The sequence below is a fragment of the Schistocerca nitens genome, chromosome 2 (genome assembly GCF_023898315.1).
Source record: "Schistocerca nitens isolate TAMUIC-IGC-003100 chromosome 2, iqSchNite1.1, whole genome shotgun sequence".
NCBI lineage: Eukaryota > Metazoa > Arthropoda > Insecta > Orthoptera > Acrididae > Schistocerca > Schistocerca nitens.
The window spans coordinates 942,744,304-942,761,979 of NC_064615.1; positions in this window are offsets into that span (position 1 = coordinate 942,744,304).

Here is a 17,676-nt window from a genome sequence, read left to right on the forward strand (position 1 = left end):
TTTCCTGGTTGCCTGTAACAGCTGGAGCTCATTCAAGAAACCGATGACAGATGACACCATAGGTAGAAATTTTATTCTCGAAGTAACTTTGTCACTGGATCACTAACTACATATACGATTTGTAAGGCTATTTTCTTACCCTGGAGGCAAAACTGAATGCTGTAGCAATTGGATTGCTATCCATCCACCACTGCAGCCTATTCAGAACACCAGCAATCAGCAGCTCTTCCATCCATGCCAAGATATAGATCCTGAGATGCAACCAACAAGGAGATTGGTGGATGAAAAGTGGCGGACCAAAAATAAAACCAGTGGGGAAAGGTGAAATAAGGAGAGTACTAACAAAAATAAAACACCGGCTTTCTCCTGGTGCCAATATTTTGCCCTTTTTGCTAATGAATTTATTGTTTATCTTATTTAAAAATTTTCTGTATATGGTGATTGAAGAGATTTTTTAAAAAATAAAAATTGTGATTAAATTTGAAACATATCTTCTATTATTTTGGTTGTTGAGTGGTAAATCTCTAATAATACTATATAAAATATATATTTTTATTATATTTGGCAAATCACAATATTTGCAATATCTTTTGGCTGAAAATATGTAACGATAAATCATCTAGATCTTTATGATAATTCACAAATATTTGTAGTTTTAAAAAAAGAGGGAATTTGACTGTTCTATTTCTTCCCAAACATCTATAATACGTTCTTTAAAATTAAAAATAAATTCCAAATCTTCATACCAATCGTCGTCATTATTATAGAGCATATAATTAGTATCCTTTTTGTGTTTCTTGCTTCTCAAATGTTCTTTGATTAAAGATGGTATAATTCTTTTTTGCAGCTATAACGTTTGAATTTCTTCTCTTGTGGTTTATTAAAATATTTTTCTCTCTTGGGTTATTAAAAACATTTTCGTCAAATTTAAAAATGTCCCACACATTAGCTGGTAGCCCCTGCCTGGGGCAGGCCTGAGGGTTAACCAACAATTTCCATCTACTATGGTTCATCCACAGTGATACCTCCCCGTGATATAACTATGACGTGCCCAGTTTCGACTGTTGGGGAAATCTAACGGCTTTTGTGGTCGTATCTTAAATAGCATCTGGTGCATTTATTCTGTGGAGACGCGGTTATTTTTTCAAAAATGCCAACTTGAGCGTACTCTAAAGTTTAAAAGTATCACATATAATTCATAAGTGGAGCCGTTCAAGCAATATTTTCTTTCGTATACATGAATTATGGTTGTGCTGTTTACCTTTATTCTTTCTTGTGTTTTCCATTGCCATCCAAGCCGCAGACGCTCCGACTTCCGAGCCACACTGCATCAACTGTCTCATCCCCTAAAACGCATGGTTACGTAACCACACTGATTGTTGGTGCACCATGTTATGATTTAAATTACCGCCGATAATTATTCATTGCACACATTTCCTCCCTCTGAAACGTCCCCTTTTAACAATTTTACAAGACTGTGCTTAACCTGACACACAATATTTTTTAGCGCAACGCAATCTGACTTTCAACACACAATATTTTGTTAGCGCAACGCAATCTGACTTTCAAAATTCTCTACAAGAGAATGGCCCTGACTAACATTAAACTATACGTCTCACAAATCACTTATCTCACCAAAAATCTTCGCTGCTCAAGCTACTGCAATACAGCGAGCGCCACTACTGCCAGCTAAATAAAAGATTCAAACTATGGAAGGCACTAACTACTGATAGGGATAGTTAGCAAATGAAAGATATTAATAGAGAACAAACAATGTATTTACCTTGATATCATCATATATATATCAGTTCATGACAAATTACAAAACTCCGCCATCTCTCTCCCCACATCCATCACTGCTGGCGGCTCACCTCCAACTGCCCAGCGCTACGCGCTGTTCACAGCCAGCTGCCTAACACTACAATGGTTGAGTATTACAACAATGCAAAGCAACCACAGACTGCACACGGCACAGCCGGGGATTTTCATACTGAGGTGGCGTTACCAATAAAAAAACCTAAACTGCCTACTTACATAGCCCCCATGCTCCCCACAAAAAATTTGACAAATTTTGTTGGGCACTGGCCAATACATATTTGTTAAAATTTTTCATAATCGTAATTACAATAACAAAGAAATCAAATGCACACACTTATTGATACAATGTTGGTCAAAAGCTAAAATTCTCTCACAGTCCATAAAGACAGTCCTGATCATTCATCACATTGCAGTGTTTTTCTCAAAGTCTGAGCAGTAAAAGAAAATGCACACGGAAGTAATGGATTTCCATGCAGTCTTGAAGTATCGTTGTCCTTCCAACGGAAAGACAGTGCTGACTCTTGACATGCAGACAGGTATTGGTCCACAACAGAGCAAACCCACAGCGGAGTCAGTCGAAGTTTTGAAGAGTATTGGTGGGTAGGTCATCACAGAGCAGACCCACTGTAGTCCTGGTAGAGATTACGGTATTGGTGGGCCACCAGAGGCGCAGACCCACTGCAGTCCTTGTGGAAATAATGGTATTTATGGATCATCAAAGATGCAGACCCACTGTAGTCCTTGTAGAGATGGCCAGCAGCCATCCGTTGTGACTGTGCAGGTGCACAATCACCATTGAAGAGTCTTGCGGAGAATATAGCAAGTCCATAAACCACCACTTGTCCATTCACAAAAAATTTGTTTGAAATGTCCTTAGAACCAGCAATGCTGTTATCCAGTCCCTTGCTGAATTATTAACACACGTGCAAACACTATCAGTCCCTACTTCTCACATATTGTCCATATACTATGACCAACAGAAAACGTGTGCAGTGAAATGTAACTTACAAGTTAATTAATTTGATGACCTGGTGTCAATTACAATTTTATAACATAAGAATACAATTACAAAGGTACAAAATGCATCATTAAAAACATAATAGTAGACATAACATTCGTAGTAATAGGGGCTTTACAAAAGAATAGAAATAAACATATACATCAGTGTTACAAAAATAATGACATAAGTACATACATAAAGATCAGAATAATTATTGAAACATCGACTTCACACATGAGCATTAAAATAGAACAGAATAAATATCTAAACATCTTTACAAAGTAAATAACATATTATCAATGCAAATTATATTTGAGGATAACAGTATTCCTCATCATAGTTCACGTAGCTGAGTATTAGAAGAAGAAAAAATTCTATGAAACTACACAAAGACAGGAAGAAAAGAAATACACAAGGGTACACAAACACATAGTGGCATAACACAAAAGGAAAGGACAGGGTTTGTTTTCAGTGTATCATTTGGTACTGCAGTCTTTTGCGAACAAAACCTTTTTTTTGTTCTTGGAGATCTCCTTTCGTTCATCATTATTCCCAAAAAGTCCTATCTGTACCTCTTTTCTGTATTCTAACCATATTTCTTTCAAAATAAATATGGCTCATTGTACAATACTCATTTAGGCCCAAATCTTGTTTTATATACCTTGTCAATGCATTGCTTCCAATTCATCATAGGTAGTTTCTTATATAGTCTACCCCCTCTTAAGCTAACTTAAATCTACTGAGCTCAGATATATATACCAAGGGACGAGGCAATGCAGCATCACATAAAACAATTAATATAAACAGCAATGAAAAAAAATGCAGATTTGCGAAGCAAGCAGCATTAAGAAATTAGCAAAGCAATTGTAATATTACAACTAATCTAAGGCAATGTGCAACAAACAATAACAAGAAATCATTAGTAAAACTGGCTTAACAGAATAATACAAAGTCAAATTCAATAACACTATGCCTGGCAAACAGCAGCAACTTATACCTAAACATGACATAGCTCAAGCAGAAAAAATATTACAGTAAAAATGGCCATGTTTAAAACTTACGTCACATCTTAACACTAGAGTGATGCATCACAAAAACCTACTCTACGAAAAAAAAATTAACAAGTAGTTGAAAAGAAAATTGTGTATGCAGTTCCTGTTATTAGTCCCTTCTTATTGTTCTTTCCATTCCAAGAGCTCCTTTTTCGAAGAATGTGGGTCATAAAATAATTATTTAATAGATCTGTTGACAGAAAGTATTCACATTAGCAAATGATATTTTTTTTTTATAAAACCTATGCTGCAACACAGCTGGAAACTAGATATCAAATGAAATAAGCAACTATGAAAGGCAAAGCATAAAAATATCATTCAATAGTCATGTGACATTTCATAAGTTAGTTGAAAAATCTCTCAACTAGAGAGACAGTAGTCATAATCAGGTGTATAGACATAAAAATATTTCTCGTCATTTCATTAGGCATTTCTGTCGCCATATGGCATTTCTCTCAATTAGCACGACAATAGCAGTGAAATGTTTCTCATCGTTTTCAACTTCGACCCTGTCGTTTTTGCGATGCTTTCTACAAAGGAACGTCAATAGCGAGGATAATGGCCTTTTTTTTTCTTCTACCTGTGCCGCTGGAAGGCTAATGGCTTTTTTTTTCTTCGGGCGGCTGTCGCCCAGGTGCCCGCGACGCATTACGTGCAGGTGGTCACTGAACTTTCTTACCGAAATATTTACGACAGCAGTTTCCACTACGACAGTCTCACATAAAAATATTTCACAGGTCAAGAATTAGCGTTGCAAATCTATAGAAACAAAATCCTATAAATATAAGTGTCCAAAAAAAATATTCGTCAGCATTGTGATACATTCACGCATTTACACACATTTCATAACTCTTAAAGTACGATCTTGGTTTCCAACAACCTTTTCCACAAATCAGAGTGCCCTAATCGCTACTCATTACTCCTTACCTTATTACACATATACAAATTCGTCGACGCTTCTTCAATACTTCATCATTAGATACCTAGCATAATCAAATTCTTCATATAACATTAGCTTATTAATCATAAACATACCTCAACAACATAATACACATCGTCGTCGTAAAAATAACATCATAACACCTCAGTCAAATCTCAAAATCGTCGTAGCTTCCTCCAATAGTTTCAAAACCTAAAAAAATTCTCTGCTCATGTCAAAAGTGTCATCTGCCTCAAACGTACTTTAAAAATCATGATCCCATACCAAATATATCATTCAAAGCTCTCATAGTATCACAATGGTTCTGAAAAAATATGAACATTTCACAAAGTAAAGACAAAATACAATTTCATAAGTGTGAAGGTATCCAACTGTGTAATTGCGTAAACATCTGTCACTGACGTAGAAAAAAAAAATGTTTGTCTCTCTCAGTTAAATGATCTGATAGCTGTGTAATACTGTGTTGGAGAAATATGGTACCGATGTGTAAAGTTGTATAAGCAAATACCATATTAGCTAGGGTTCCTTGTGGTTGCCACACACATGGTACACAAAGTAAGCGTGTACCCCCCTGAGGATTAATGTAATTATACCCTCAGGTGTTACAGATTACAGCAATGGAATGAAATATCTCTCGGAAAACTTTCTTTGCAATTTAAAAATCTTTAAAAATAAATGTTTTAAGTACAAAATTAATCACTCAAATACGTGTCCTGTAGCGCTAAACTGTGCGTCTTGTTGTAAGATACTCTCTGTGTAAGTGTCGTAGATATCGTCCTCCGAAAGCTGAGTTCCACAAAAGTCAATGTACTTACCTCATGATACACAAAAGTGAAATGCTTTGCGTATAGATATCTTAGTTATTACGCTTATTGCCGTGATGAGGAAAGTACTGTCCTGTAACGTATTGTTGTGCCACGAAAAAGGCTGTCTCATTGTAGCTATACCACAAAAGTTACTGCTAAAACATGTTTTAATTTCTTGAATAATGCAGAAAAACTGTGCAGAAATAAAACAGAAACACTGCAAAAGCAACATTGTAAATTGTCACTCATTAGTAGCGTCGTGATAAAATCGTGTAGCTGTCACATAAACTAACCTCTGTGTCATCTGGTATCTCTCAGAAAGCACTTTAATTTCAGAATGTATTTTCAAATAAACCAAAATGTTGCATTAAAATCTCAAGTTAAAAAAGCACATTATCTCTCAATAAACGGTTTTACGTGTGAAATGTGGTGTAGAATGCGGTATAAGTCGGTAAAGAATACTGGAATTTTTTTTCAAGGTTAGCGCTATGTTATTTTTCCCTGAGCCAGCTGGCGCACGCGGCTGCCTGCTGTGCGGGTCAGTGCCTGCCTCTTTGTTGGCGCGCGTCGTTAATGGGATTCGGAGACCGAACTTCTACAAATTCGCCTTGCCGAGAGGGCCCTGCCGTGTTTAAATCCCGCCAGTTCTGATGCAATTCAGGTCTGTCGTTACGAATATATCGTCTGTCGTCATGTCGGTAGGTTCCGTAGTTTCTTCCTTGTCCGTCACGTGGTGGAGAATTTCTCCCTGAATCGTAACTGTGCGCCGAACTGTTGCGTCTGAAGTTATTCTGCCTCCCTTGATAATAATTGTTTTGGTTCCCATATTGTCTGTTTCTCTGCTTGTCTCTGTGATAGTCATTACTTCGGAAATGCGATCTTTCCCTGTAATTATTACTACTCTGCCAACGGTTGTTATACGGGTGGTGTCTGTTTCGGTCACGATTTGTGTTGTGAGAATAGCCTTGTCGCGTCCAGTTATTATTTCTTTCATCGCGGAATTGCGACGGATGTGATCTGTAATTGTTGTGCTCGTGCGTTCCGCGATTGTCAGTGTCAATTTCCAGTTCTTGTAAGAGTCCTTGAAATGCTTCAATGTCGTCTTTGCAACGTCCTGCCAAAATAATATGTCGCAAATGTTCAGGCAGTTTGATTAAGCAAATGCGGATGAGTTCTGAGGGGCTGTATGGGTTTGACAGGTACTGATTCTTGTGCAACATGTCTTCAAAATATTTCACAAGACTGGAGAATTCAGATTGTTCGAAATGTTTCATCATTATGATGCCATGTTTTACTCGGTCTTGTGTGGCTTGAGACCAATATGCTGAGAGGAAGGCATGGTAAAATTCTCCTTCACTATGACAATCGTGAATGACCGAACGCATTCTTACAGCTGGTTCATTCTCTAAATAGCCACACATAAATTCTAATCTGTGTTCTAATGACCAGTTGGGGGGAAAACAATGAGAGAATTGATGGAGCCACGCTTGTGGATGAATGTCGTTGGCAGAATTTTTAAACGTTTTGAATTTACGTGTAGTAATGAACAGCTTATAGTCAAAGTCATCATGTCGGCGAGTCGCATATCGGTCATTGTTACGTCGTGTCGGCGGTTCCATCTCAAAATTCGGTGTGCCTTGCCAATTTCTTTTATAATTTCCGAAGTGTCCTGTGTTATTATTTTGTGGTTGTTCCGTATTTCTATGTCCCTCTTCCCGTATTGGGGCGCGAGTGTCCTCTGAAATACGTAATTGTTGTATTACCTGTGTCAGCTGATCTTGTACTTCGCGGATTTCTCTTTTGTACTGTGTATTGATTTGATTTTGATTTTGTTTGAATTTTCTAATTTCTTCATACTCTTCAGTGTCATTAAAGACTACCGGTTTTGTGTCGTTCAGATTATCATCTACCTTCGTAGATAAGTTAGTGAACTGATCCGAAAGTTCGGCTACTTTCTCCGATAGTGAACACATTTCCTCAGTGTGTTTTTCTGAACCAAGTTTCAGGGTGTCCATTTGTGTTGAAATCGAATCTACTGTGTCCTTCAAGTTTTCCTGAGTTTTTGCAAGTTGCGTAACCGAATCGGTAGATGCAACTGAGTCAATTTTAGCCGACAAGGTCTCATGATTTTCATGAACAATGGTTTGCAGTTCTTTTATGGCTGCTTCGTGATTCTGTAATGCATTTTCATGACGCGAAAAAATAGGTTGAAAATGCTCACAAATTTGTGTTTTTACATCATTACAGACTTTTTGACATTTCGATTCAATATTATGTAACTCGGTAGTTAAATCTTCACGTGTTTGTTCAAGCTTATTTTCCACTGAGTCTAACTTTTGAAGCTTTTGTTCCATTGCGTCTAACTGTTGCTGTGTTTGACTCTGATTTTGTTCAAGCGTTGTGTCTAACTTTTGAAGATTTTGTTCCATTGTGTCTAATTTTTCAAGCTTTTGTCCCATTTGTTGCATTAATTGTAATAACAATGCACTGGTGTCTGAAACACGTTCCTCAGTGCTTTTCGGCAGTGAAGTTGCACCGGCAACATTCACATTTTGACAAGCAGAAAATGTGTCTTGACTTATTTGAGAAAACGGTGAGGACCCAAAACCTGAATCTACAGTATTTGTGAGATCGTCTCGTGTCATTTCGGATTCCTGAGCCGAGCTATTGCCGACCGATCGATCGATAATGCTTCCCTGTTCTCTAATTGTTTCGCTGTCTACACCATTGTTTGCAACCCGCTCCATTTCCCTATGCGCAATTACCAAATTACTACTGTTAACATTAGTTAATTCATTATTCTGCGGCGCTAACATACTGCTTTCGTCTTCACTGTCATTTCGCAGTTTACTTTGGAGCCTAGTATTACGTTTTTCACACGCCATTATTGTCACAGTATTTCACACGACAACACAGAAAAACACAATTTGAAGAGCAAAAATAAGAGAACACATTAACATAACACTGAAAATAATATCTAGTTAATTGCAGCTGCGAAATACTTGGTGCAAATCTACATGCATGCCACAACTATTTTACTATACAACAATGAAAAACTACAACTACAATGGAGATTCTCTCTACAATTACGCGCTAGCAATAAACAAAATCTACACTAATTACACAAACTACAAGAAAAAAATCAGAAGATTCCAGTGAGGTATCCTAGGCTAAGGGTCGACATATGAAACGTCCCCTTTTAACAATTTTACAAGACTGTGCTTAACCTGACACACAATATTTTTTAGCGCAACGCAATCTGACTTTCAACACACAATATTTTGTTAGCGCAACGCAATCTGACTTTCAAAATTCTCTACAAGAGAATGGCCCTGACTAACATTAAACTATACGTCTCACAAATCACTTATCTCACCAAAAATCTTCGCTGCTCAAGCTACTGCAATACAGCGAGCGCCACTACTGCCAGCTAAATAAAAGATTCAAACTATGGAAGGCACTAACTACTGATAGGGATAGTTAGCAAATGAAAGATATTAATAGAGAACAAACAATGTATTTACCTTGATATCATCATATATATATCAGTTCATGACAAATTACAAAACTCCGCCATCTCTCTCCCCACATCCATCACTGCTGGCGGCTCACCTCCAACTGCCCAGCGCTACGCGCTGTTCACAGCCAGCTGCCTAACACTACAATGGTTGAGTATTACAACAATGCAAAGCAACCACAGACTGCACACGGCACAGCCGGGGATTTTCATACTGAGGTGGCGTTACCAATAAAAAAACCTAAACTGCCTACTTACACCTCCTTCAATAAAAAAGATTCTGGCTAGAACAGCTGGAGACAGCTGTCTTATGCACGTGAGTTTTGTGTGTATGATTGTATCAGTGTGTATGTATACTTTGCTTCCTTTGTGAAGATTAGATTAGATTAGATTTACTTTCATTCCAATTGATCCGTAGTGAGGAGGTCCTCCAGGATGTGGAACACGTCAGAAAAACAACAATACATGACAAATATTTACAACTAAAACAAATAAGCTAATGTACCATTCCACAGGTCCCAAGTGGAGTGATCATTTTTTAATGAACACTATATGAAAGAGTCATTTTACAAATACTAATGCGCTGAATTTAAAATAAAAAAGTTTTTTATTTATTTATAAGGTAATAAACATGTAATACAACTACTATAATACTTATTTACAATGAACACATTAGTGCACTGAAATAGTGCAGAAGTTAGATTGTGCTTACACACACACACACACACACACACACACACACACACACACACACACAAATTTTCAATGAACGCATTACTGCACTGAAATTGTGCAGAAGTTATATTGTACTTATATACAAATCAGTTGGTTTTACTGAGAAATTCATCAATGGAGTAGGAGGAGTTTGCCACCAATAAATCCTTTAGGCTTCTCTTAAACTGTATTTCATTGGTTGTTAAGCTTTTTATGGCTGCTGGCAAGTTACTGAAAATGTGTGTTCCTGAATAATGCACACCTTTTTGTACAAGACTGACTTTAAATCCTTGTGAAGATTATTCTTATTTCTAGTATTGATTCCATGAATTGAGCTGGCAATCTAATAAAACAAGAAGTCTGTCGTGCATGACAGTGTAACTTATGCAGTTCTGTTTCATATTTCAATAATCGCTCTCTTTGGTGACATGGACAAGGTACGACATCATGCGTTGCTTCTTTCCTCATTGCGCATGTTTATGGGCTAGCAGAAGACACGCAGGGACGTTTTGTACAAACGTGAACATTAAGACTGATAAGCATACAAGTTGAAAACTGAAAATGTGACAAACAAGAAGAACTACCAATAAGCGAACAAGCCTTGTTTTCGGAGTTCCAGGTTCATTTGCTATCGATACAGATACAGCAAAAGTGGAATGGAATTAAATGGATTACGAAATCGTGCTTTTCACATCGCTTTCTTCTCTTCTTGGTTATTCGAAATATACTAACAAAAAAACGTGTTACATTACCGAGTCCACATCAGTCGTATTACTAGAGCAAATACGGCCTCAAGAATAGAAAAAGATCCAAACTGCCTGTCTGACACTTCGTTATTCATTATTATTATTATTATTTAAAACAGAAATTGTATGGACGCGACAGAGATAATGAACGAGAAGCACTCGTAAAGAGCAGATTGCTAATTTTTGGGATATTTAATATGACGACAAGCCCAGCCTACTCTTGACTCAAAAGAAGGTACAGCGTAAGTATATAGCGCCATCTCCCGTATGTTTTTACCTCCATGCACATAACTTAGAAGGCACCTTCAGCTGCTTTAGAATAAACCAATCGATCTAAAGACGACCAGTCCTAATGAAATGTTCTCTTTGCGTCATCCATGTCATTCTTGAAATTATAATTTTTGTCAGGTAGCCACACTTAAGGGAGTAATCAGTTTCCTTCTTTTTTTTCGACGTAATTTCCGACATCGGCAATAGTAACCAGAAGAATCTACATCTACATGGGTACTCTGCAAATCACATTAAAGTGCCTGGCAGAGGGTTCATCGAACCACCTTCGCAGTTCTCTATTATTCCAATCTCGCGGAAAGAACGAACACCTATATCTTTCCGTACGAGCTCGGATTTCCCTTATTTTATCGTGGCGATCATTTCTTCCTATGTAGGTAGGTGCCAACAAAATATTTTCGCATTCGGAGGAGAAAGTTGCTGATTGGATTTTCGTGAGAAGATCCCGTCGCAACGAAAAACGTCTTTTTTTTTAATGATGTCCAGCCAAAATTCTGTATCATTTCAGTGACACTTTCTCCCATATTTCGCGATAATAGAAAAGGTGCTGCGCTTCTTTGAACTTTTTCGATGTATTCCGTCAGTCCTATCTGGTAAGGATTCCACACTGCGCAGCAGTATTCTAAAAGAGGACGGACAAGCGTAGTGTAGGCAGTCTCCTTAGTAGATCTGTTACTTTTTCTAAGTGTCCTGCCAATAAAACGCAGTCTTTGGTTAGCCTTCCTCACAACATTTCCTTCCAATTTAAGTTGTTCGTAATTGTAATTCCTGGGTATTTAGTTGATTTTACGGCCTTTAGATTAGACTGATTTATCGTGTAGCCGAAGTTTAACGAATTCGTTTTAGCACTCATGTGGATGACCTCACATTTTTCGTTATGTACGGTCAACTGCCAATTTTCGCACCATTCAGATTTCTTTTCAAAATAGTTTTGCAATTTGTTTTGATCTTTTGATGACTTTATCAGTCGATAAACGACAGCGTCATCTGCAAACAACCTAAGACGACTGCTCTGGTCGTCTCCCAAATCGTTTATATAGATAGGGAACAGAAAAGGGCCTATAACACTACCTTGGGGAACGCCAGAAATCACTTCTGTTTTACTCGATGGCTTTCCGTCAATTACTACAATTGTGACCTCTCTGACAGGAAATTACAAATCCAGTCACATAACTGAGACGATATTCCATAAGTACGCAATTTCACTAGGAGCCGCCTGTGTGGAACAGTGTCAAAAGCCTTCCGAAAATCCACAAATACTGACTCGATCTGAAATCCCTTGTTAATAGCACTCAACACTTCATGCGAATAAAGAGCTAGTTGTGTTTCACAAGAACGATGTTTTCTAAACCTATGTTCATTGTGTGTCAATAGATCGTTTTCTTCGAGGTAATTCATAATGTTAGAACACAATATATGTTCCAAAATCCTGCTGCAAATCGACGTTAACGATATGGGCCTATAATTAAGTGGATTACTCCTACTACCTGTCCTGAATATTGGTGTGACCTGTGCATCTTTCCAATCTTTGGGTACGTATCTGTCGTCGAGGGAACGGTTGTATATGATCGTTAAGTAATGGAGCTAATCCATCAGCATACTCCGAAAGGAACCTAATTGGTATACAGTCTGGACCAGAAGACTTGCTTTTATTAACTGATTTAAGTTGCTTCACTATTCTGAGGATATTTAATTCTACGTTAATCGGCAGCTGTTCTTGATTCGAATTCTGGAATATTTGGTTCGTCTTCTTTCGTGAAGGTATTTCGGAAGGCTGTGTTTAGTAACTCGCTTTGGCAGCACTGTCTTCGATAGTATATCCATTGCTATCGTGCAGAGAAGGCATTGATTGTTTCTTGCCACTAACATACCTCATATACGACCAGAATCTCTTTGGATTTCCTGCCAGGTTTCGAGACAAAGTGTCGTTGTGGAAACTGTTTTAAGCATCTCGCATTGAAGTCCGCGCTAAATGTCTAGCTTCTGTAAAAGATCGCCAATCTTGGGGATTTTCCCGTTTTGTGTACCAAGGAGGATCAGCTCCGTCGTTTGTTAATTTATTTGGTGTAGCTTTCTTAGTCCGTAGGAAAGAAACACTTTCAAGACGTAAATTTCACCATGGACAGCTTTCTTACTGCGTTGGAGTACACATGAAGTACTTTTGTCACTATCTCGATTGGCAGCTTCCTTACATTTTATTATAGCTTATTAGTAATTTTCCGAGATAGTTGGCATGTATTCTTTGATTACTTATGAGCTACTAAAATCCTGAGTATTCTGGCCATCAAAGTCAAAATAGTCCTGTACTCAGGGAAACAGTATAGTGGACTACGTGCAGATATCCTGCATCACCTTTGTAGGCAAAGTCCTAGTAAGGGTAGTTTTCCATTGTCTTCCTTCAACCCATTATGAAGTGTCAGGAATGTATCTGTATTATGTGGATGGCTGTGATGAGGGGGGCGGCCGGAGCGGCCGAGCGGTTCTAGGCGCTTCAGTCTGGAACAGCGCGACCGCTACGGTCGCAGGTTCGAATCCTGTCTCGGGCATGGATGTGTGTGATGTCCTTAGGTTAGTTAGGTTTAAGTAGTTCTAAGTTCTAGGGGACTGATGACCTCAGATGTTAAGTCCCATAGTGCTCAGAGCCATTTTTTTGTGATGAGGGCTTGTACAGTGTAGTGTTGGGTCTGTGTTCTTATGGATGAAAGGAGGTGAGGGTGAAATCCAGTGCCTGCACATAGCCTACTCCTCTCAAATAGCACCAAGGGGGTCACTGAGCTTAATGTCCCCATCCGACGGACAGATCACTATCAGCTGTCACATGCATTCACCCTACCTTACAAGTCATTGCGAGGACGTTAGGCATTTAATCCAGGACATTGACGCAAAGAATGGTGATCAGAAACTTTACTCCGTCACCTCTCTTCCCCACGCTGGCCAGACACTGGCAGAGAAACTTTTCCGCCACCAGTATTCGTGCCAACTTATCTCCGAGTAAAGCACCACTGCACAGGTGTGCATTAGGGACCTCGGCTGCGGAGGAGGTCATTCTGGCTATAGAAATGTTAATTTAACTTTGCATTTTTCATCATACAGGTGACGTACAGTGCTTAATTTTTCAGGGATGATGTCACCCTTGTTCGCCTCCGTAGCTGATCACTCACGTGTCTGACTCTGATCTGGACGCTGTGTCAAGGATTTTCCCTTGGTGTGAGGACTGGTACAGGGCGCACTCAACCTCCTGATGGCAACTAAAGAGCTACTTCTATTAGAAGTAGCGGCTTCTAGGTCTGAAAAGACGTCAACGGCCGAAAGACCGGTGTGCTGACCTACGCCCCACCATACCACATCTGCGTAGTACGGCCATGCCAGAGGATAACATGGCGGCCGATCGGCATAGCAAGGTTTCTGGAGTTTAGATTTTAGACGTCATTTTCTATGTTTTACTTAATGTTCTACAAGTTTGTGTTTAACATCCCTTTATAACAGAATAATTGCTTTTTTTAATGTTGGCAAGAACGTACAGCGCTCAAACCTCCAAGGAAAACGTCACATTGTTTCTCAAGAATGTATTTCTACATCTTGAAAATAAATTGATGGTTTATCTGCTAACTCTCATTATCGCATCACTTATCGTTGTTTATTTGTATCAGGTAGGAGCATTGAAAGAAAAATATAGGTATTGTACCAAACTTAATGTCCATTTGTGAAATACAGATATTCATGTTTCGTTATTTAGAGTAGTTTTTGGAACTATAGGAAAATATCAAAGTGCAAGCGCCAGTTGTTTCAGCAAATGCTGAAAATTACGTTGTAACTATAAGCACGCGTTTTCCGACAACAGACTTTCGAGATTTTCTGCATGCTGACTGTCATACACTGCAATAGCTCCAGGATCATTGTAAAACATTTTCGTACACTTCAAAGACTGAGATTTCTTGAAGAAAATCTTTGGGATTTTAAATTAATTAACCTTTCGTAATTTAAGTCTCTAAAATCGTATAAAATTCTTCATTATTCTAGTTCATTTTATAAGGCAATCTACGTAGTTTTTATATCATTTTTATGTCAAATTATTGATATCTTAAGACCATTTATTGATAATTTTCCTGATATTTTAAGATATAATAATGCCGACCCTGTGGTCACAGGCCAGTTTCATATTCGTGAACTAAATGAATTCTCGCTAGGGGCAACCGCCCCCATTGGCACCCCTCTATGGGCGCCTCTGGAACCCACAGTCACTTCTTTGGCCGCATTTCGCACAGACCCAACTGAAAAAGTTTTCAGGTTCAATCCAAAAGTTCGAAAGCACCAAAACTTCGGCTGCTGATTCAGCTTAGAGACTAGAACTGCTTCAAGAAAAAATCAGTAACAGGAAACGTAAGCTTCACACTACAGTATTTTCTTCAGTGTTAATTAATTTAGAAAATGGTGTTTTCACCCAATCGAAATATGAAACTATTACAAAATTAGTTTTATGACCCCTTTCTGGGCTATGTTAAAAATTGGGTTTTTCGACGTCTCATCTTCAAATATATTAAAAGCCCTGTGACCTTAAATTACCATTGGCTCATTAAGCAAAATAAAGTTTCTAGTGTAAGGCAGCTCACTCGCGACAGAGTTTCTGTTTGCCACAACTTCCGCCTCTACTGCAGACCAACTAAACCGGCTGTACCTCATTTTGTAGCGAACTGTTTTGATGTTTATAGTGCGTGTTCTGAACTACGGTGCAACCTGACCTTCTTCACTTGGCATTACTAGAAGTCAAGGAGATCCGTCCGTGTGTGTTTAAAATACACGCCGAACGTGGTAATTGAACCAATACCTCCAACTAAGAATCTAGATCCATCCACCAGATCGCTAAAGCCCACGCTTGTTACATTCATGATTGTGTGTAAAGTATGATGCGCTTAGCTTACAAAGAGGACTCGGTGAAAATAATCAGTTCTTCATTAACTGGTTAGTTATCACCTGGCTTCTGACACGGAGATTATGCTAGTCTCATGTCAGTAGGATGTAAAGATGCTTTTAGTCATCACAGCGTCGATTCATAGCATATTTCACTATTTCAAGAAATTTCTTAGATCGAGAAATACCAGTCAAGAATATGTAGACAGCTAATACTTCGACTATTACTGCCATTACCGCTAACTTCTTCATTCTACTGCTGCTACACGCGTGCTTGAAAGAAACATTTAATGCTTCTTGGTCATTTTTAGATGCAGTGGCTCAAATACAGGGAAATATTTAAAACGTAGCATACGGTTGCGGCGTTCTGTGACAACTGGACCATCCTTTTTCTAGTCTTTATTACTGCGAAATACCGGAGAACGTAATGCTTCCTTGTGTTCTTCAGTGATTTTTCAGGAGCCAGAATAATCTTCATGATGACCATTCTCCTGTGCATAAAGCGAACTGTGCAAAACACTGGTTGCAAATGATCGGAGACGATGAGCTGCTGGACTGGCCTCCCCAAGCTGCTGGCCTCATTCCCACAGAGCACGTGTGGGCAGAGATGGAGAAAATTATTAGGTGTAGAAGACTAACATCGGCAACCAACCCAACGCTGTTCGAACCAGTTCATGACGCGTGGGAGGAGTTGTCACAAAATAACAGATACATCCGGAAACTTGTTGCCTCTAATCCCCGGCGGTTAAAAGCAGTTGTAGAGGAGGACGTAAACTGGACACAACACCGAAATGTTGTTTTGTTAGGGAGAAACTGTGTGTGACAAATGAACGTTTTTTTCTGCCTCGAAGAAGAGGAAAATTTGTTTCTCTTATCTTTATGAAAAAAAAAGAAAGAAAAAGAAAAAAGGACGAGCAGATTATGCATAAAGACTAGGATGTCTATTTTATTCTTTCCAGTCGTCGCATAGACTCTTGATTTTAAATTATTTTACGACCTTTGAGCAAAAAGACTGAGACAAACAAGAAATTACTTTTTCTTGCCACATGTCACATAACGTCAGTGACGATGAAGCCATCAAAGAGAAATTATTTAGTTTTTTGTGCGTCGAGAAAAAGCATCATATTAATTTGTGTTTTCATTATTTAGATGCAGGAAGGACTTCAGTACCGACAAAAGCACAAAAGACACATTTTCTTTTAATGCCAAACATAAAGAGAAAAGTCGTGCGAGACCGATGGTGTAGACGCAATACATTAACATTATGAATACTTAATAATTCTCGTCGTCCTCCTAATAACAGCTCATACCACCAATTAAAATTCTTCGAAGTGACAGAATTCGAAACCACACCCTGCAGGTTAAAATCTGACCGCCCTAACCAATATGCAGTTCTACCAACCACATACGCTTTGCTTACGAAGTGGTGTGCTATGGTCTGTAATGTCACACTTTTTCCATGAAAGAGAAATGATGTACGAATGAAAGCGGCACAGTGCGCCTTCGACGGAGTCCACCTGATTTTGAATTCCATGATCGGAGTTATGAATCAAGAAGCAAGTTATGAAGCAAATAAGTGACAAGACAAGTATTCTGATAGGTTGTATCAGACTGGAGCCGTCGTGTGTGGGGGAGTATGAGAAATTAATATCTGCTAACGCCATGTGTCATAAAATTTTAAGACAGTTACGGCGAAGTTACTCATGTGGCATTTGATCGTGCAGAAGATGGCTTGAGAATCTTTGAAGTATATAGGCTATCACCATGATTTAAATGCGACAGAAAATGCAGTTGAACTATACAGTTATCTTATCTATCTTATGACGAAAATTCGATGTAAAAAAACAAAACTGTTGGTTTCAGATACCATTGTAAATTGGTTCAGGT